The sequence below is a fragment of the Leucoraja erinacea genome, chromosome 10 (genome assembly GCF_028641065.1).
Source record: "Leucoraja erinacea ecotype New England chromosome 10, Leri_hhj_1, whole genome shotgun sequence".
Taxonomy (NCBI): Eukaryota; Metazoa; Chordata; class Chondrichthyes; order Rajiformes; family Rajidae; genus Leucoraja; species Leucoraja erinaceus.
The window spans coordinates 11,226,110-11,247,232 of record NC_073386.1 but is presented as its reverse complement, the minus strand read 5'-3'; the positions used below and the strand labels follow the sequence as shown (position 1 = coordinate 11,247,232).

General features: G+C 43.2%; 1 protein-coding gene across 1 annotated transcript in view; it reads left to right on the top strand.

Moving 5' to 3' along the window:
- The window catches only part of LOC129700783 (dihydropyrimidine dehydrogenase [NADP(+)]-like), a 637,641-nt gene that overhangs the window by 612,362 nt on the left and 4,156 nt on the right, over positions 1 to 21,123 (top strand). The window lies entirely within an intron of this gene.

Sequence of the window (21,123 nt, the reverse complement as noted above, 5' to 3'; positions counted from 1 at the left end):
GCAATGACAAAAGTGGATGTGTTTCAATCTGAGAGCCAGCATTGTGCCGAAAATTTAATGGAAAAATCAAAATCCCAGGAGTGATTCCAGGATTTAGCAGCACATAAGTGCTCTGGTTTCAGCCCAGATCCCAAGGATGTGCGGATTAGTGGATGAATTTGCCACAGTAATTTGCTCCAAGTGTATGTAAGTGGCAAAATATTGAGGAGGTGATGAGGATATTGGGAGAATAAAGAGGAATTAGTGTGGAAAGGTGGTTGATGGTTGTCATATATTTGGAGGGTAGTTTTGTCTATTTTCCTGCTGTATGACTCCATGGCACAACGCTCTCCTACTGCTCCACATTGCCAAGACAACTAATCTTATTTCATACTATGGCTTGCTGCTATTTTATTTTTGTATGTGCAACAGGAAAATGAGAAAACAACTTGCTTCTTTAATAATAATAATAATAATACATTTTATTTATGGGAGCCTTTCAAGAGTCTCAAGGACACCTTACAAAAATTTAGCAGGTAGAGGAAAAACATGCAAGGGGAATGAAATAAATAGTAGAGACATGACTAGTACACAAAGTAAAGACAGAATGCAATTCAAAACACAATATGAGGCAATTAATGCGCAGATGAAAAGGGAGGGGGACGTGGGGCTAAGGAGAGGCAGAGGTGAAGAGATGGGTCTTGAGGCGGGACTGGAAGATGATGAGGGACACGGAATTGTGGATCAGTTGGGGGAGGGAGTTCCAGAGCCTGGGAGCTGCCCTGGAGAAGGCTCTGTCCCCAAAACTGCGGAGGTTGGACTTGTGGATGGAGAGGAGACCGGCTGATGTGGATCTGAGGGACCGTGAGGGTTGGTAGGGGAGAGGAGGTCAGTGAGATATGGGGGGGGGGCAGATGGTGGAGGGCTTTGTAGGTGAGGATCAGGATTTTGTAGGTGTTCGGGTGGGAGATGGGAAGCCAGTGGAGTTGTTTGGGTCTCTATTCCTTGGAGCGCAGGAGGATGCGGGGTGATCTTATAGAGGTGTGTAAAATCATGAGAGGAATAGATCGGGTAGATGCACAGAATCTCTTGCCCAGAGTAGAAAAATCAAGGACTAGAGGACATAGGTTCAAGGTGAAGGGGAAAAGATTTAATAGGAATCTGAGGGGTAACAAGCTGAGGGAACAAGCTGCCAGATGAGGTCGTTGAGGCTGGGACTATCCCAATGTTTAAGAAACAGTTCGACAGGTACATAGATAGGACAGGTTTGGAAGGATATGGACCAAAGCACAGGCAGGTGGGACTAGTGTAGCTGGGACATTGTTGGCCGGTGTGGGCAAGTTGGGCCAAAGGGCCTGTTTCCACACTGTATTACTCTATGACAGCAATTGAGAAATTATCCCTGAACTGGACAATTTGTGGTCTTGTTGGATTTGGAATAATTTAATCCACATCCATACTATGTTATACTCCTCAAAAATAGTGTTATAGGAAGCCAGCCACAAGGATAAGTATTTTTAAAAACCCTTGTCTGGTGGTGAAACATTAATGCTGACATTTCAGCAGACACATACTCATTCTTGTTTCACTGGCAAACTGCCTGTGGATGCACAATAGGTATGTGTAGCTCATCAGTCATTAAAATGAAGATCAATGTGTAGCAGGCATACCGACTCCAGCGGAGAAATCACCTCATCCATTCAATGGGTTTTCTTGTTTATTGCTCCTCATTTTAAATCTAATCATGTTATGGGTTATTTATCCCTTCACAGCAATGTGGATATCATTAGCATTTAATGTCCATCCCTAATTGGACCGAACTGAACAGCGGACTCAACCACGTCAACGGGCAGTTTAGGGTCAACCACACTGGTAGTTCTGGAATGGCATTTAGGCCAGGCCTGGACATTAGTGAAGAAATGGTCTCACCCCATTCCTTCTCTCCAGAGATGCTGCCTGTCCCGTTGAGTTACTCTGGCATTTTGTGTCTAACATTAGTGAATTAGATTGTTTCTGGTGACAATCCCATTGTTTCATGAAGATAGGAACAAAAAGCTGGAGTAACTCAGTGGGTCAGGCAGCATCTCTGGAGAGAAGGAATGGGCGACGTTTCGGATCGAGACCCTTCTTCAGACTGAGAGTCAGGGGAAAGGAAAATGAGATATGTAGACAGTTATATAGAGAGATATACAACAAATAAATGAAAGATATGCAAAAAAGTAACAATGATCAAGGAAGAGGTCCATTGTTGGCTGTGGGCTTGGTGTTAATGAGTTATACAGACAATGAAACTCAACATGACGACAATGAAACTAGTACGAAGACGTGTGGGGGTGGGACAGAGTGAGAGGGGATGCAAGGGTTACTTGAAGTTAGAGAAATCAATATTCATACCGTGAGGTTCTGTTCCTCTAATTTGCGTTTGGCCTCACTCTGACAATGGATCGTTGTTTCATGATCCAGATTTATTTGAATTTTAGCTCCCCCGTTGCCTTGGTGGGATTTGAACCTGCGCCACTCGATCAATAGTTAAGGCTGCTGGAACTTAACTGCTTTACTGCACATCCTATGCTCGGTGAATCTATCATTTATGCTGACAACCTGGTTCCTTCCTGTGGATTTGTTGTAGCAACATTGAATCATGCCCTATAATTTCACATAGATGCTCACCCTCCATGATAGTATAGGTGTCACCAGGAATTAACTATTATTCTCTCAGACACCATCATAACCAACTAGGGGAGAAGCCGAAGATAGATACAAAATGCTAGAGTAACTAAGCGGGACGACAGCATCTCTAGAGTGAAGGAAGGGGTGACGTTTCGAGTTGAGATCCTTCTTCAGACTGGTTAGGGATAGACAAGACGAGAGTTGCAGGCGGTGAAGTGGAGAGATAAAGAGCAATGAATGAAAGATATGCAAAAAAGTAACGATGATAAAGGAATCAGGCCATTGTTAGCTGTTTGTAGGGTGAAAATGAGAAGCTGGTGCGACTTGGGTGGGGGAGGGATAGGGAGAATGGGAATGCTGGGGCTACCTGAAGTGAGAGAAATCAATATTCATACCACTGGGCTGCAAGATGCCCAAGCGAAATATGAGATGCTGTTCCTCCAATTTGCGTTTAGCCTCCTGACAATGGAGGAGACCGAGGACGGAAAGGTCTGTGTAGGAATGGGAAGGAGAATTAAATTGTCCAGCAAGCGGGAGATCAGGTATATTCAGGCGGGCTGAGCGATGGAGAGAAGCTATTGTAGTATTGAATAGATAGTGTGTTCTTTTTACCCCTTGGTATCATTCGTACTATTAAATAATGAAGGTTAGATAAGAGAGGTGGGGGAGGGGGGCTGTGATTAGACCAGTACCTGAAGGAACATTTCCATTCAGAGTTGACAACCCTCAGACGGCACAGTGGTGCTTCTTTGAAAAATCCAGCGCCCTAGCTGTGAGAATCCTTCCTCACAGCCCATTCGACCTATCCAACCTCTCCCTCTCAACAAAATCCTCCCTGTATCCTCCACAACTACACGATGTTTCCTTCCTTTAGATTTGCCCGAGAAATAAAAGCAAAAGCAAATGTCTGAAATTTGCGACTTTTTGACATTTTCGCGTAAATGGCAACACACAAAGAAGTGTGAATGACTTTAAAAAATGTCGGCCTTTTCATATTTTAGCCTCCCCGTTTTTAATTTTTATGTGCGCTTTATGGCCTTTGCTTCAGAGGATACAGACTCTGTTGCTATAGTAACGGCCTAGCTTACAATGAGTGACTACCGCAATATTGCTATCTGCCTGACTTCAGGACAATAATGAAGAGGCAACTTTTAATTTCAGTACAAATTAATAGGAGTTGCACGGTGAGTGAGCTGTTACAAACAAAAAGAGCATTAGGCTCTATACTGCAGATGATAATTGGGTTTTGCTTCAACCAATTATAGTTAACATTCGGTTTTGAATCTTTATGTGAAGAATCGTCCTTCTAGTACTGGAAAATTAATTACTAAACTTTTCTGCAAGTTCTGGTCAAACTCTTTTTTATGCAATTACGATCAAGAGTTCCAGATTGCATTTCTTACAGTAAACAATTCATACAAAAGAAATGGAGATTAGAGGAAACGCTAATGTGGATCCTGCAACGTGTAAAGTCAGATCAAATGCAGCTGCAGACTTTAATTATACTTATGATTCGCAGCATAATTTACCGGAATAGTTGTGCTAAAAGCAAAGTTTTTAATCAGAACTGATTGCTTAATTTGTGTTGATGTTCTCCAAGGGTATTAAATAGATTGTGTCAAAAAGCACAAGCTCAGTTCAGTTCAGTTTATTGTCACATGTACCGAGGTACAGTGAAAAGCTTTTTGTTGCGAGCTAACCAGCCAGCGGAACGACAAGACATGATTACAATCGAGCCATTTACAGTGTATAGATACATGATAAGGGGATAATGCAAGGTAAAGCCAGCAAAGTCCGATCAAGGATAGTCCGAGGGTCTCCAATGAGGTAGATAGTAGTTCAGCACTGCTCCCTGGTTGTGGTGGGATGAATTGGTTCCCTGATAACAGCTGGGAAGAAATTGTCCCTGAATCTGGAGGTGTGCGTTTCTAGGCTTCTATTACTTCAGCCTGATGGGAGAAGGGAGAAGAGGGATTGGCCAGGTTGCGACGTCCTCGATTATGCTGTTGGCTTTAGAGATTTAGAGATTTAAGAGTGTGGAGCAACTGTAATCTGTGGTTGTAGATCTGCTTCTGTGGCTAGCACGCAAATAGTCGCCTGGGTTGGGCGCCGTCTTGGAAGCCAAGCTACAGTATATGTAAAGCAACGTTAGATTTTTCTCCTGCAATGTATCCGTATCCATAGACAAACCATAATTCCATTGAACTGGAGAGTTGTGCTTCGTACCAAATGACAATGACAGTGACTGGAGCATATCTCCTGTAGCGGGGCACGGAGGTCCCACATGCATGTTGTGCATTCTGTCTCTCAAGTTGCTCAAAACCTTTGTGAAGGCAAAAGGTTTAAGGGCATCAACGTTTATTTTTCTCTCTGGAAAGACAGAGGTTGAGGGGAAACTTGATAGAAGTATATAAAATTATGGGAGGCATAGATGGCTTTAGACAGTCAGAAGCTTTTATCCCAGGATGGAAATGTCCATCACAGGAGGGCACATCTATAAGGTGAGAGGGGAAACGTTTAATGGAGATGTGCGGGACAAGTAATTTACACAGAGTGCTGAATGCCTGCAATGCATTGCCAGGGGTGGTGGTGGAGGCACATCTGATAGTGGCGTTGAAGAGGTTTTTAGTGCATTTCCCTCTTTTCTCTACACATGGAAGTGCAGGAATAGAGGGATATGGATTCAGGCAGATGAGATCAGTTTTAACTTGGCATCCTGTTTGGCACAAATATTGTGGGCCGAAGGGCCCTTTCCTGGGCTGTACTGTTCTATATATTTTATGCTCTAAGAAGTTACAAATTAGCAAGGAGGTAGTTTTGCTTCGGGATTATTAAAGGACATTAATACATTTTTGCTGGCACATTTTACTCTGTGTGTGGAGCCCAAACTGATTTTGTTGTGGCATTTTCTTGTGAACACTCAAAAGGAATCTCATCTGTCTAAAGCCACCTACTAGACTGCGTAGTGCAGCAGACCGAGAGGCATGGGGCTGCACGGTGGCACAGTGATAGTTGCTGCCTTGCAGCGCCAGAGACCTGGGTTCGATCTTGACTACAGGTGCTGTATCTACGGAGTTTGTACGTTCTCTCTGGGAGCTCATGGGTTCTCTCCAGGGTGCTCCGCTTTCCTCCCACACTCCAAAGACGTACAGGCGTGTAGGCTAATTGACTTTGGTAAAATTGTGCACTGTCCCTCCTATGTGTAGGATAGTGTTAGTCTGTGGGGATCGCTGGTCGGCACAGACTCGGTGGGCTGAAGGACCTGTTTCCGCACTGTATCTCTCAACTAAACTAAACTAAACTGCACTCTTTATTTTCCTAATATAATTTGACGTCAGGTGGAGCAGCCAAGGTTAGTCAAAATAAGTAAAGAATTTCTCACAAAGCAAATGTTGAAGATTACTCAAAAGCCAAAGAATAGGTTGACTGGGCTTGTATTCACTGGATTTTAGAAGGTAGAGAGGGGATCTTATAGAAACATAAACAATTCTGGATTGTGGAGGTTAAATGCAGGAAAAATGTTCCCAATGTTGGGGAGTTCAGAACCAGGGGTCACAGTTTACGAATAAGGGGTAGGCCATTTTGGACTGAGATGAGGAAAAACCTCTTCACCCAGAGAGTTGCGAATCTGTGGAATTCTCTGCCACAGAAGGCAGTGGAGTCCAATTCACTGTATGTTTTCAAGAGAGAGCTCGATTTAGCTTTTCGGGCTAAAGGAATCAAGGGATATGGGGAAAAAGCAGGAACGGGGTACTGATTTTAGATGATCATCCATGATCATATTGAATGACGGTGCTGGCTCGAAGGGCCGAATAGCCTCCTCCTGCACCTATGTTTCTTCTTTGTTCTGTCAGCATGAAATGTCTCTGCTTTAATTTTTGCTGAGGTAAAGAACATTTGAATTCTACCCAGACAAATCCATCTGCAGTGCTTCCAATGAGGGAAAGGTGGAAAATGCACTTGTGCCTTTCTCATTCAAGTTGCACAAAGCAAATGGATTAAAAGAATCTCTTTGATAACGTAGTTTAGTTTATAGTCACGTGCACTGAGGTACAGTGAAAGGTTTTTGTTGTGTGCTATCCAGTCAGCGGAGAGACAATACATGATCACAATCGAGCCATTCACAGTGTATAGATACATGATAAGGGAATAACGTTCAGTGCAAAGGAAAGCCAGCAAAGTCCAATCAAGAATAGTCGGAGGGTCACCAATGAGGTAGATAGATAGTAGCTCAGGACTGCTCTCTTGCTGTGGTCGGGTGATTCAGTTGCCTGATAACAGCTGGGGAGAAACCATCCCTGAACCTGGAGGTGTGTGTTTTCACACTTCACTATCTTTTGCCTGATGGGAGGGGGCCAGAGTCTGACTTGTCCTTGATTATGCTACTGGCCTTGCCGAGAATCATGAAGAACATTGTTTCAAGCAAAGCAGATGCACTAGTGTTCTTAGCCATGCACCCCTTCCACCTTCCCACACCATCTAGTTAAGCTCATTCAAACGGAAGGTGAGGGCCAAACATTGGGGGTTTGCAGAACCCAGAGATATTTGATTGAAATTGGTGAGATATAGATCAAATCCAGATAGTGAATCTTTGGATCATGAAGTTGTGTCTGATTGGAATCCAGTGTAAATATCTAGTGCTGAAGAACTCAATCTGAGCAAATCTGCCAAAGAGTCAGGACCTTCAGGATCTTCACCTTTTTTTTATTTTAAGTCCTGTCCAAAATGTTAGTGGAGGTCTTTTATGTGGTGGGTGGGGGTGGGGAAGGGGGAAACTTTAATTCTTAGTCACCTACCTGGTCGGAGAGGCAGCATCCCTCCGAGCTGCTTCTTCGCCCCGTCCTCGCGGCCTATCATCGAGAATGGAGCGGCGTTTCCTGTCGGGACCGGCCGGGACTACAGCTTCGGCGGCGGCACAGTGCAAGGACACCATCACGGAGCGGAGCCACGGAGCGGGCGATGCCTTACCGGGTCGCCGTGCGGTAAGCTCAGGAGCGCTGTGGCCGCCGACTCCCAACATCGCGGAGCTGTGGCTGCAGGCGTCCGACCGCGGGCGGCGCTGGATTTGGAGCGCCGCGGAGCCTGGGATCGAGTTCGCCGGGGTCGGAGCTCCAACCGGCGCGGCCTGAGGTCTACGAGTGCCCTGGTCTCCGGTCTCCGGCGAGGAGGCCGCCGTTCCAGACTTTCCCAGCCGCTTGAGGAATTGTTTCACCCAACGCTGGACTTCCATCTTCACGGCAAGAGGGCCCTGAAAATTATCGGACTGGCTGCAAGGCCACAAATGGGCCCCGAACTCAGGTGTTTCAGAGGAAGAGGACTTAACATTGTGGTGCCTTTCCCCACAGTGGAAAATTTTGATTCTGCTGTGGGGGGACATTTGTGTTGAACTCTATAGTGTGTTGTGTCCATTTTCTTTATTTTTTTTAACCTTTTTCTATGGTTTGTATGGAAACTTATTATTTAATTTATGTAAAGCACTTTGGTGTCAATGCGAGTTGACTTAAAACGTGCTATATAAATAAAACTTACTTACTTACTTAATTGTGATCAAATACAGCGCCAAGCAATCGATTCAACAACAAATTCTGTAGGGAGGTCAGGAAGACTTTGAGACCCAGCAATTGAACTAGATTTAAAGCTGTTTATTGGAGAGGGATGTGAACTGGGTATCAGCTAACTTGGTCCAAACTATCGGCTAAATTGTAAAGAGGATACAGACAAAAATACATGACATTTTCAGAAAAAACAGTGCAAACCTAACAAATTGCATGCGCCCAGGAGATGAAAAAATCTTTGTTTATTATTTTGTGAATTTTGCACCTTAATGTAATTTTTTATTAACTTCAGAATGTAGGCCTATTGGTACTGTAAGTAATCTGGGTTTTACCAGTTAAGAATGAATAAAATGAACCTTACAATAATCGTTAAAAAGGACAAGGTAAAATGTAAAGAATTTTTGGCTTGGCAGCATAATACATTCATGCTGTCTCTGTATATCAGTCGCTGATAATGCCTGAATTCATGCTTCCCTGGAAACTAAAGGGATTAATCTTACTTTTATCATCAAGTGATCAATGACAGGTAGGAATGGATATCAAAGAAAGGGTTACGTGCACCTGCAGCTAAACAATAATTGACATCTCTGGCAGAAACAGGTCAGTCTGCTTCTTGCTCTTGCCTGAAGAAGGCTGTCTGAAATGGAAAAGAACAATTTTGGTGGAGTGGAAATTATGAATACAGCCGCTGAAACGAAGAAAGGCTTTTATTTGTATTGTTCTCTTCACATCACTTTCATGAAATTTCAAAGTGTTTGCAACTGCTGAAATAACAGAAAATTGACACAGAAAGCTGGAGTAACTCAGCGGGTCAAGCAGCATCTCTGGAGAAAAGGAATAGGTGATGTTTTGGGTCGAGACCCCTCTTCAACCTGAGCGTCAGGGCAAAGGGAAATGAGAGGTATAGATGGTGATACAGAGAGTTATAGAACAAATGAATGACGTATATGCAAATTCAGCTATGCTCAAGGAAATCTGGAGCCCACAATGGTCCATTGTCGGCTGGTTGATAACAAGTTATACAAACAATGAAACTCAACAGGACAACAGTGAAACTAGTATGCCGACTAGGGTGGGGGAGGGACGGAAAGAGAGGGGATGCAATGGTTACTTGAAGTTAGAGAAATCGATGAAACAACAGTGCCTCCATTGTCCACTCTAAGAAATTTGCCAGACAGTCAATGCACTGTAAGCTTCCAAGAATGTCAGTGAGATAATGACAGGTAATTTCATTTTTGAATGTCATGGAGTAAAATTCCAGATAGTCACCGCGATAATTCCTCCACTCTATTCTGAAATAGTCCCATATGATTTTTCTGCCCTCGTCAGAGGGGAGAAAAAAAGCAGTTTAACATCTCTTTCAAAAGATGTCACCTTTGCTCAGCCTCTGCAATGCCACATGGTACATAGAAGAGTAATGGACAGGAACCGACCCTTTGGCCCACAATATATGTGCTGAACCTGATGCCACAGTAAACATGATATCCTCTGCTTGTATATGATCCATATTCCTCTACACCTGCAGAGCCGTTCTCCTATCAAAAAGACATCTTAAACGTCACTCTCGTACCTCCCTCCAGATAATTCCACAGATTCACAACTCTCTGGGTGAAAACGTTTTTCCTCATCTCAGTCCTAAATGGCCTACCCCATATTCTTAAACTATGATCCCTGGTTCTGGACTCCCGCGACATCGGGAACATTGTTCTTGCATCCAGGGTGCAATCCTTTGAGAATTTCTATAGATCTCCTCTCATCCTTCTAAATTCCAGTGAATACTAGCCCAGTCGACCCATTCAGTATAGGATTCGTTTTAAAATTATTTTATTTACTTTTAAATCCCTAAGTGGTCTTGCCCCGTCCTACCTATCTGAGCTTCTTCACCCTTATTCGCCCTCCCGCTCTCTCAGGTCAGATGATCAGCTTCTCAATTGAGCCAAAGACTAAGCGGAGCCCAGAGGGACCCCTTTGCTGTGTCATCTCCGATATTGTCAATGAATCCGGGAATTAAACAGGCCCCTTCTCTAGTGAAATCACTACGCTGTACTCTCCATGGCCTTTGTAGACAAGTGAGGTGTCGAATGAAACTTTATTTGTCCTTCTTGTGTTTTAATTATTGGAGACCAAAATGCGCCTCGTGCAGTTGTATGTTCTGTTGTTCTGCCTGTTTTATGATGTCTTGCTTGTTTTCTTTTTTCTGTACAGCACTTTGGTCAGCTTTGGTTGTTTTTAAGGTGCTTAACAAATAAAGTTATTATTATTATTATTATTCTTTCATCATATGTCAGTCCGGGAATTAACCTGGTGAACCTACGCTGTACTCTCTCAATGGCATGAATGTCCTTCCTCAAATTAGGAGACCAAAACTGCACCGAATACTCCAGGTGTGGTCTCACCAGGGCCTTATTTTTGTTACATGTTCATCCATCCTGGGAAAAAGGTTCCGATTGTCTATCTTGCCTATGCTTTCAGACTGGAAGATCAGTCTGGAGTTATGCACTCAAATCTTTGGGGCTGCAGTTTGAATAGAGAAAAACTATGGTGATGGTGATGTAAAGCTCGCCGCAGCTGTTATGAAACTGGAGCTTTTTTTTCATATGATGATCAGTCCCGCATCCTCAAGCAGTTAAGGAAATCATTTAAAACCAAACATTTCATCTTCCACCAAGCCAAGACTCTGCTAATGAAATATGCCACTGAATTCACGGCGTGTTACCAGCATGTTGCTCATTACTTGAAGCCAAACGATTCAGATTGATACCAAGTATTTTACGAACAAGACTGTGGGTCAATAACACAAATCTGCTAATTAGAGTTTGTAAATCAGTAATTTGGCTTTCTCCCTACATGTCCTTTTTTTAAAATATATCAGTAAATAATCTCAGAATTGCTTTGCCCCAAATTACAGGTTAAAAAATCCCTCCTTTTATGTGGTTTTAATTGAAGTTTATGCATGAGAGAATCTGAGAAAAAAATCATATTAATGTCATCTGACCATACGGTCTGAAGCATGTATTTTCTGAAGGTCCGACCCTGAATCTATAGAACTGTTGTGGATTATCTGCTTCTACAATATCTGAACTTTGTAGTGAAAAGATCTTCACTCTTACACAAAAGCTGTGACAGTTGGATTATCCATCAACCATGAACACAAGAGGCCAGAGAAAACTCACCTTGCCCTGGAGAGGTCAGGTTTTGTTTACACTTCATAGTAATATAGAAGTTGGGAAGTCATGTTGCAGTCGTGTAAGAAGTTAGAGAGGCCACATTTATGTTCACTTCTGGGCACCATGTTATAGGAAAGATGTTGTCAAGCTGGAAAGTGTACAGAGAAGATTTACAAGGATGTTGCCAAGACTAGAGGGCCTGAGCTATAGGGAGAGGTTGAGCAGGTTGGGACTCAATTCCTTGGAGCGCAGGAGGATGAGGGGTGATCTTATAGAGGTGTATAAGATCATGAGAGGAATAGATTGGGTAGATGCAAAGAGTCTCTTGCCCAGAGTAGGCGAATCGAGGACCAGAGAACATCGGTTTGAGATGAAGGAGAAAAGATTTAATAGGAATCTGAGGGGTAACTTTTTCACACAATGGTGGATGTATAGAACAAGATGCCATAGGAGGTAGTTGAGGCTGGGACTATCGCAACATTTAAGAAGCAGTTTAGATAGGTAAATGGATAGGACTGATTTGGAGGGATATGGACCAAATGCTGACAGGTGGGACTAGTGTACTGTAGCTGGGACATGTCAAGGCCGGTGTGGGCTGTTGGGCCGAAGGGCCTGTTTCCACACTGTATCATCACTCTATGACTCTATTAGGAAATTCTGACATATGTCTAACATGCGGAACTCTTGTAATCAAAAATACATTTTCTTGTTAAAGACATGATTTGAGCTCCTGTTGTATGATTATGGGAAACAATTGAAATCAAACCATATGAGACAAGTCTTTCTTTATTTCGTCTCTCATCACAGTAGTTATGAATCCCCATCTTGGCATTCAGACATAGCTTTATAGCTGCCTGCAAGCAAATAAAAAAATATTTTCAAGAATCTTCAGTAAGAGCAAAAAATATCAGAGGATATTTAGTTATTAACACAAAAGCAGCTCGGGTATACATTTGAGACCTCATGCATCAGCATTACATTTTTCCCCCTGCAGCCTTATTTGTGGTTTAACTCAAGACATATGACCATTTAATTTTATTGTTTCAAAATATAGTCAGGATTATGCTCATCATTATGTCTGCTACACAATAATTTGAGACCTACAAGTTGTAATGAAATGGAATCAACTATTTTCTATAAAAGTTGCATCATTTTATTTTATTTATAGTGCTGGCGTAATGGCATTCTTTCTTATTCACCCAATCAAGCTCAAAAGGATCTTCACACTTCATAAAACGATCCCTTTTAAAGCAAGCCGTTTTACAAGTTTGTTCACATTTCTTTTGTTTGCAAAGGCTTTAATCATGATATAATAGCTTGTACATTTAGCACAACAGATTTATCTGCCTGTAATGGTATCTATCGCAGTTTCCATCTCTCTCTCTGGGGTGCTGGGAAATAGTCATTCAAATATACAGCAAGGCTACTTCATTCAATAAAAGTTCAGTGTCAAGCCAGTATTCTTCTCACTGTGGGTTTCTCCGCAGACTCTGGCAGTTCTGTACTGAACAGTTCTGTACTGAACAAAGAGGGCAAAACAAAGCCTGGCAAATGTTATAAAATGTTTTTAAAAAAGATAGATCGTTTCGCTGAACGCCTTCGCTCAGTCCACCTGAACCTACCTGATCTCCTGGTTACCGGACACTTTAATTCCCCTTCCCATTCCCACACTGACCTTTCAGTCCTAGGCCTCCTCCATTGTCAGAGAGAGGCCAAATGCAAATTGGAGGAACAGCATCTCATATTTCGCTTGGGCAGCTTACAGCCCAGTGGTGTGAATATTGATTTATCTTCAGGTAGCCCCCGCATTCCCTCTTTCTCTATCCCTCCCCCATTCAAGTCCTTCTCATTTTCACCCTACACACAGCTAAAAACGGCCTGTTTCCTTTATCATCGTTACTTTTTTGCAGATCATTTATACATTGTTCTTTATCTCTCCGCATCACTGTTTAAACTGTAATGTTTTATTATTGTTTAACGTTTTATGTGTCATTCTTAATTGTTACTGTATTTCATGTTGTTACCTGCAAACGGAGCACCAAGGCAAATTCCTTGTATGTGTACACACTTGGCCAATAAACCTATTCATTCATATCTCTCTCTTTTCTCTTATCCCTAACCAGTCTGAAGAAGGGTCTCGACAGGTCCTTCTCTCCAGTCCTGTCACGCTGAGTTACTCCAACTTTTTGTGTCTATCTTCGGGGTGTTGAAAGTTTATTCACTTCAGCATGAATGTGGGGAAAGCAAAGTTTCTTCACACACCATCAAGCACGAGCTGCTGATGTGACTCCACAACACGATGTTTAGGAATTGAGGATGAAATAGCATTTCTTTCTAGCCATTAAAACGTTAACAACCTTTAATGTTAACAATTTATTCTTCTTTCACAGGACTTTGCAGGAATAGATTTTCTCTGTGATTCTAGGCTTTGTTGCCCACAGTGTAATTATTATTATTTTTTTCATTTTGAGCAACTATTCAGCGGAATGTCTGCGGCCAGGAAGGTTGTAGTCCACTGCCATATATACTGGGCAAGAGCAACAGAAGTGGTGCAATATAAGATCTGACCTTCAAATAGATATCTGTATTGGCACTCTCCCAACTACAATCAGTCTGAAGAAGGATCCCAACCCGAAACGTCACCCATCTATTTTCTCCAAAGATGCTGCCTGATCTGTAGAGTTACTTCAGCATTTTGAGTCTATCTTTGGTATAAACCAGTATCTGCAGTTCATGTTTCTTACATTTTTATAACATTTGCCAGGTTTTGTTATGCCCCTCTTTATCTCTCTTTACCAGCTTCCCCCCCCCCACTCCCCTACTCTAATCATTCTAAAGAAGGGTCCCGACCCAAACATCGTCTGTGCATTCCCTTCACAGATGCTGCCTGACCCGTTGAGTTCCTGCAGCAGCACTTTGTGGTTATTTTCCATTAGTTTTGGGTTCCAGTCAAGATAACACAATGAAGTATTTCATCCAGTCAGGTTGGCGCTGGTATTATTTTGAGGGGAAGTAAATCATTGAGTTAGTTTGACAGAATGGATTTCAAGGGCTTAGGAAGGGAATGAGAAAAGAATGCCACAAGCATTAACTGAGTAAATAAGGTGTTTTCAGTCCAGAACAACATAACTAAAGTGTCCAAAAGTGCTAAAAATAAGACTAAAAGTGCCCAACACATCAGTAGCAGATGACTAAGTGCTGGTAGTGTGCTTTTCTGTTTTTCAAATCCCACCTCTTGGTCTTTTACTTATATTTCCTTTATTTTATAACTCCTCAATGACCAGTTCCCAAGGAAAAAAAACCAACAATATAAAGGAACAACTCATTATTTAATACAATTCTGAAAATCCTCCATTCAAAGTAATTGCCATGAGGGCTGATGTTTATTTTGGCAAAGTGCAACTGGGTCAAGAGTTGTTGAGTCATCACAACAAGTATACAGACCCTTCTTCTCACAAGTCCACGCTGAATATCAAGTATCCATATACACATTACACTAATCCCATTTTATTCTCCTGGTGTGTTAGATTCTACCACTCACCTACCTAGCAAGGGCGATTTACCATAGGCAATTAGGTGTTTTTCTAGTGAGAGGTGGAGATGTTGACATGAAGGTGAAACATGTAGGAAGGAACTACAGACGCTGGTTCACATTGAAGATAGGCACCAAACATCGGAGTAACGCAGCGGGTCAGGTAGCAACTGGGTCAGGCTTGCAGTGCAATAACTGTCTAGTGTGAGAAATACATCTTCTAGATGCGCTGGGACCCATCCTCAGTGATGTGACCTGGGGTCATCAGGTGTTTCGGGTCTCACAACGTCAGACACCCTCGCCCAGGCGACCCAGCCGGGGTTGATCAAGCCCCGACTTGCGCCCCAGCAGCAACCGCCCACGGATCAGCCCTCTTAATCCAAAGCCACCTAGTGGCTTCCAGCTGCAGCAGCAGCGCTTCGCTTGCGGATTGCGAAACGGTGGCCCCAGAGTCCCCGGCTTCTTCCTGCCAGCCCTCCTCGTAATACCCAACCCGACAAGGGTTGAGGGGGAGAGATTCTTTGCAGAGCCCCCCCACACACACACAGCATCCTACATAAAAAACAGCAAAAAAACAGCCTCTACATGCCCTGGGACCCATCCTATGGGCTCACAGTATGGGTCTTCAGACATCCTCACCCAGGCCCCTGTCAAGCTGCGCACATCTCCCACCAGCCCTCTTAATGGTACTTGTGCGCGTTTCGCTTGCGGATTGAATGGCCTCTCTTCTTTGCCAGCCCCGTAATACCCAACTGGTTGAGGGCTTGCAGAGTGAGCATCCTTCTAATACGCTCTGTCCTGGCACATCTCCCAGGGCACTGTCAGCTCTTCCCAGAATCAGCTCCAGAGTGATAAGCTGTTTTGCCACTTCGGAGGTGATGATCATGTCTGGCCGGAGTGATGTTGCTGTGATGTGCTGTGGAAATTTCAAGCCCTTTTCCCAAATCGACGTGCAGCTGCCAGTCAGTGGCTGTGTAGAGGCCGCCCGTCCGCATATTTATTAGAGTGGACAATGGCTGCAGTGTTCTTTCATTGATTTCTCTAACTTCAAGTAACCCTTGCGTCCCCTCCCTTTCTGTTCCTTCCCCACCCTAATCATCATACTAGCTTTGCTGTCATCCTGTTTTTTTGTCTATCTTTGAAGGGGAAACAGTTGTGTTCAGAAAACTGGAAACCAAAGCAGTGGAAATGGCTGAAATGACAATGGGGAGAAAACATAGAGTGATACAAGCATTTCACTGTCCTCCTGATTAAGTGTGACTGATTGTACACCTCGTTGTCAACTTCCCCTCAGCTAACAATAATCCATTCTACATTTACCTTGATCTTCATAAAATCATAAGTGATAGTAGAATTAGGCCATTTGGCCCATGAAGTCTACTCCACCATTTAATCATGGCTGATCTGTCTCTCCCTCCTAACCCCATTCTCCTGCCTTCTTCCCACAACCTCTGACACCCGTACTAATCAAGAATCTATCCATCTCTGCCTTAAATATATCCACTGACTTTGCCTCCACAGTCATCTGTGGCAAAGCCGTCTTAAAGCTATACCCTCCAGACTTTGACATTTCCACCCTAAGAGAAAGGTTCCGACTGTCTCCTCTACACTCATCTAGACTGTTGATCTCCCTCCTGGACTTTCACAGCAATTGGTGATTTTCAAGTTCCTCGGTCATGCCTTTAGTTTGAGTTTTCTTCCACCCACCGCTCAGATCCCCTGTTTGTCAACTGAATTTCAATTGCATAACTGCTGTGGTGAGATTTAACGTAGAGTCTCTGGATTGTTAGTTCAGGCATCCCTCCCACACCCAAGTCACACCAGCTTTTCATTCTCACCTAGCAAACAGCTGACCGTGGTCTGTTTCCTTTATCATTGTTACATTTTTGCATATCTTTCATTCATTTGTTCTATTTCTCTCTACACCATCGGCTGTATCTCTCGTTTCCCTCTCCCGTGACTTTCATCTGAAGAAGGGTCTCGACCCAAGACGTCACCCATTCTTTTCTCCATAGAAGCTGCCTGAGTTACTCCAGCATTTCGTGCCTATCTCTGGATTAGCAGCATACCCTGACTGGTAATGTAACTACTGCACAATCACTATACCCTGAGCCAAACTAACTTCACTAAGATTGCAAGGATCTTTGAGGAATAAAAAATCCATGCAAATGTGGTGAAACGTAACTGATTAGAGAGGTTAAGGACTGCATTGAATTACAAGAAGAGGCTTACAATGGAGGCATGCCAAGAAGTCTAAGTATTGGAGAAGAATATAACAAAGAAATTAACAATAAGGAATATGATAATAAACTTATGAGGGATGTAGTTAGAATTGTAAGAGCACTTGCCAACGTTTAAAATGGTAATTAGCAAAAGCATGTGTCCCTTAGGAGCAGAAATTCTGAATTTATAATGATAAATAAGAAAATGATAGACAAGTGGAATATTTTGTGTCTGAGAGTATTTGTGTGTGTCACTGCCGTATTCACTAATACCCGACTAGAAATTGTAGGGAGGCAGAGTCTAATGAGATTGAAGATCTTAAAGTAATTAATATTAATAAATTAGCAGGATCAAGAGCTAAAAGTCCCTTGGACCTGATTTCATACTACTTAGGATTTCAAAAGAGGTAACTTCAGAGAATGGTAATATTTAATCCTGATTGTTGTTTTCAACGTTTACGTCAAGTATTTCAGGATTTGACTGGCTCTGTGTTATCTCACTGGCATCCCACGAGTTCAAAACCATACACTCTATTGTTGGGTGACAACAGTTCACATGAAGTAATTTGTCAATACCCTGCCAGATGACAATTGTAGAAAACGGGGGCATGCATAGGAACACAGTAGACACAAAGCATCGCAGAACACCAGGCATGCAGCTTGACATGACAGCATCTATTGTGTCAGTACAGTAGATCTTTCACAAGTACTTCAGCTTGAGGCTTGTTTCTGGTAGGGCCTTTGTTATAATTCCCCGGAGGTGCCTAAGTTAGCAAGTTTCTTTCAAAGTTAAAGAAAATTGGCACAATTCTTTGATTTTTAGTTGGATCTTTTGAAATGAAAGGCACAGACTGGAAACTAATCTCAGGCAATAGAGCATGCAGGAAGGAGCTGCAGATGCTGGTTTAAACTGAAGGTAGACACAAAATGCTGGAGTCCAGCTTGAGAGAAGGAATGGGTGACATTTCGGTTCGAGACCCTTCTCCAGTCGGGAGAGAGGGAGATTTATAGATAAGGAAGTGTAAGGTGTGACAATAGGAGAAAGGGAATGGAGATCAAGGAATATGTAGAATAGATCATTGTTAGCTGGGAGAAGACAACAAAGCAAACAGATAAAATGTAGTCGGAGACAGTAAAACTAAGTCTTCTTGTGATATCAGTCTGAAGAAGGGTCTTGACCCAAAACGTCACCCATTCCTTCTCTCCAGAGATGTTGCCTGGCCCGCTGAGTTACTCCAACATTTTGTATCTATCACTGGCAGTACATGCTATTGAGAGAGGTTAATTTCCCGGATGGTGGGACTGACGTATGGTGAAAGAATTAGTCAACTGGTCTTGTATTCGCTGGAATTTAGAGGATGAGAGGGGATCTTATAGAAACATATAAAATCCTTAGAGGACTGGACAGGGTAGATGCAGGAACAGTGTTCCCGATGTTGGGGGAGTCCAGAACCAGGGGTCACAGTTTAAGAATAAGTGTTAGGCCATTTAGGACTGAGATGAGGAAAAACTTTTTCACCCAGAGAGTTGTAAATCTGTGGAATTCTCTGCCACAGATGGCGACGGAGGTCAATTCACTGGATGTTTTCAAGAGAGAGAATTAGATTTAGCTCTTAGGGCTAACGGAATCAAGGAATATGGGAAAAAAGCCAGAACGGGGTACTGATTTTGGATGATCAGCCATGATCTTATTGAATGGCGGTGCTGACTCGAAGGGCTGAATGGCCTACTGCACTTATTTTCTATGTTTCTATCTTGCACTATGCTAGATTTCCTAACCCATTAACTTCAATGGAAAAGAAAACCAAGCGGAAATAAGCTTTAATGCACCAATGCCTGTTTTGTGCTGTTGTGCAAGGTGAATTTATAATGCTTTGCATTTCTCGAAAGGATAAGCAAATCAAATTTACGTTTAGCTTATTATCTGTAGAGGTTTGTAGCAATATGTGTAGCAATTTTGCCCTTTAACTCTAATACTCTCTCCACAGATGCTGCCTGACCTTTGAGTATTTTCAGCTCCATCTATTGGATTTAACTGTGTAGCTTTCGAATGACAGTGAAACCACCATTTTATTTTCAAATACTCTGGAAATTGCTGATATAAAAAAATATAGGCCATTTGGCCTTCTGTTTTCCAGAGAGATTACATACTTTGGGGAAAACTATTCTTATCCCATTTTCCAGGCTTTCCTTATACTATTTTGCTTGTTCAGCTGTTAATTTATTTTCTTGGAGTGCTGTCTGTTGGAATGATTGGAAAGACAGTTTTGTGGTCACGACCACCATATTTGAAACTACTGGAGGTTTACATTGATGGACAAAAAATGCTGGACTAAATCAACAAGTCAGGCTAATCTGAAGAAGGGTCCCAATCTGAAACATGGCCTATCCATGTTCTCCAGGGGTACTACCTTACCGGTTGAGTTACTTCAGCACGTTATATCCTTTTTTGTAAACTAGAATCTGCAGTTCCTTGTTTCTACCAGGTTACATGAATGTTCATGAGTTATAGGAGCAGAATTAGGCCCATCACGTCTACTCCATCATTCAATCATGGCTGACCTATCTATTCCTCGCAACCCCATATTCCTGCCCAAAATTGTCATGAAATATGGGACACTATATGATTCAAGGGCAGTCACGGTGGCGCAGCGGTAGAGTTGCTGCCTTCAAGCAAAATGCAGCGCTAGAGACCCAGGTTCGATCCCGACTACGGGTGCTGTCTGTATGGAGTTTGTACATTCTCCCCGTGACCTGCGTGGGTTTTTTCCCGAGATCTTCGGTTTCCTCCCACACTCCAAAGACGTACAGGTTTGTAGGTTAATTGGCTTGATTAATTGGCTTGTAAAAATAAAATGTAAAAATTGTCCAGTGCTGAGTGATGCCCTACCTACAGCTTTTCAACGTACTACATCCAGATCCAGATCCAGGTCCAGATATACAGATAAATTTGTACAAAAAATCAATTCATGGTGAAAATTTCTAATATGCCTTGAAAGCAAGTTGGAATTTTAAAATAATTAATTTCAGATTCAAATACAACTGGATTGTGTTACTTTTTTCTTGAATATTTAAATGGTTTGAAAACTATTTTTTTGATCCTTTAATGTGTAGTTTCTGTTTAGTTTAGTGAAACAGCATGGAAACAGGCCTTTTGTTCCACCGAGACCGCACCGACCAACGATCAACCGTTCAGAAAAATTCAATGTTATTCCACTTTCTCATCCTCTCCCAGCACAGTAGAGACAATTTACAGAAGCCAATTAACCAATGAACCTTCACCTCTTTGTGATGTGGGAGGAAACCAGAGCACCTGGAGGAAACTAAGGGGCCTGTCCCACCAGCATGCGATAGCATGCGTCTAGCGCGACCAAATGTGGTCACTTGAGGCGTACGGTCTCGCGGGGCCGGTCCCACTTCGATCGCCGGAGGCGTATGGAGTTGTGCGGGGCTGGTCCCGACATCGCGCGGGGCTCCAAAAATCGTGCGCTATCCGAAAATCCCGGGCGACAACGGCCTGTCGGCCCGCAGCCGCATTGAGGCCGTACGCAGCGCCTCGACGGGCGTACGCAGCATCTCAACGTCGTACGCAGCTTCTTGGCATCGCACGCAGCGTCTTGACGTCGTACGCCTAGCACGTGGCATTGAGCGATGACGTCACCGCCCGGCGTGCCGATGCGTGATGACATCGCAGTGTGATGTCCAAATTCAGTTGGCCCGCCTCCTGCCCAGCTGATTGGTGAGTATGATGTCGGGACCAGCCCCACACAACTCCATACGCCTCCGCGGTCCGAATTGGGACCGGCCCTGCGATGCCGTACGCCTCAAGCAACCACGTTTGGTCACGCTAGATGCATGCAATCGCATGCTGGTGGGACAGGACCTTTAGGCCATCACAGAGAGAGCATGCAAATTCCACACAGACAGCACCCAAGGTCAGGATTGGACCCTGTCTTTAGCACTGTGAGGCTGCTGGTCTATCCGCTGCACCACTGAGT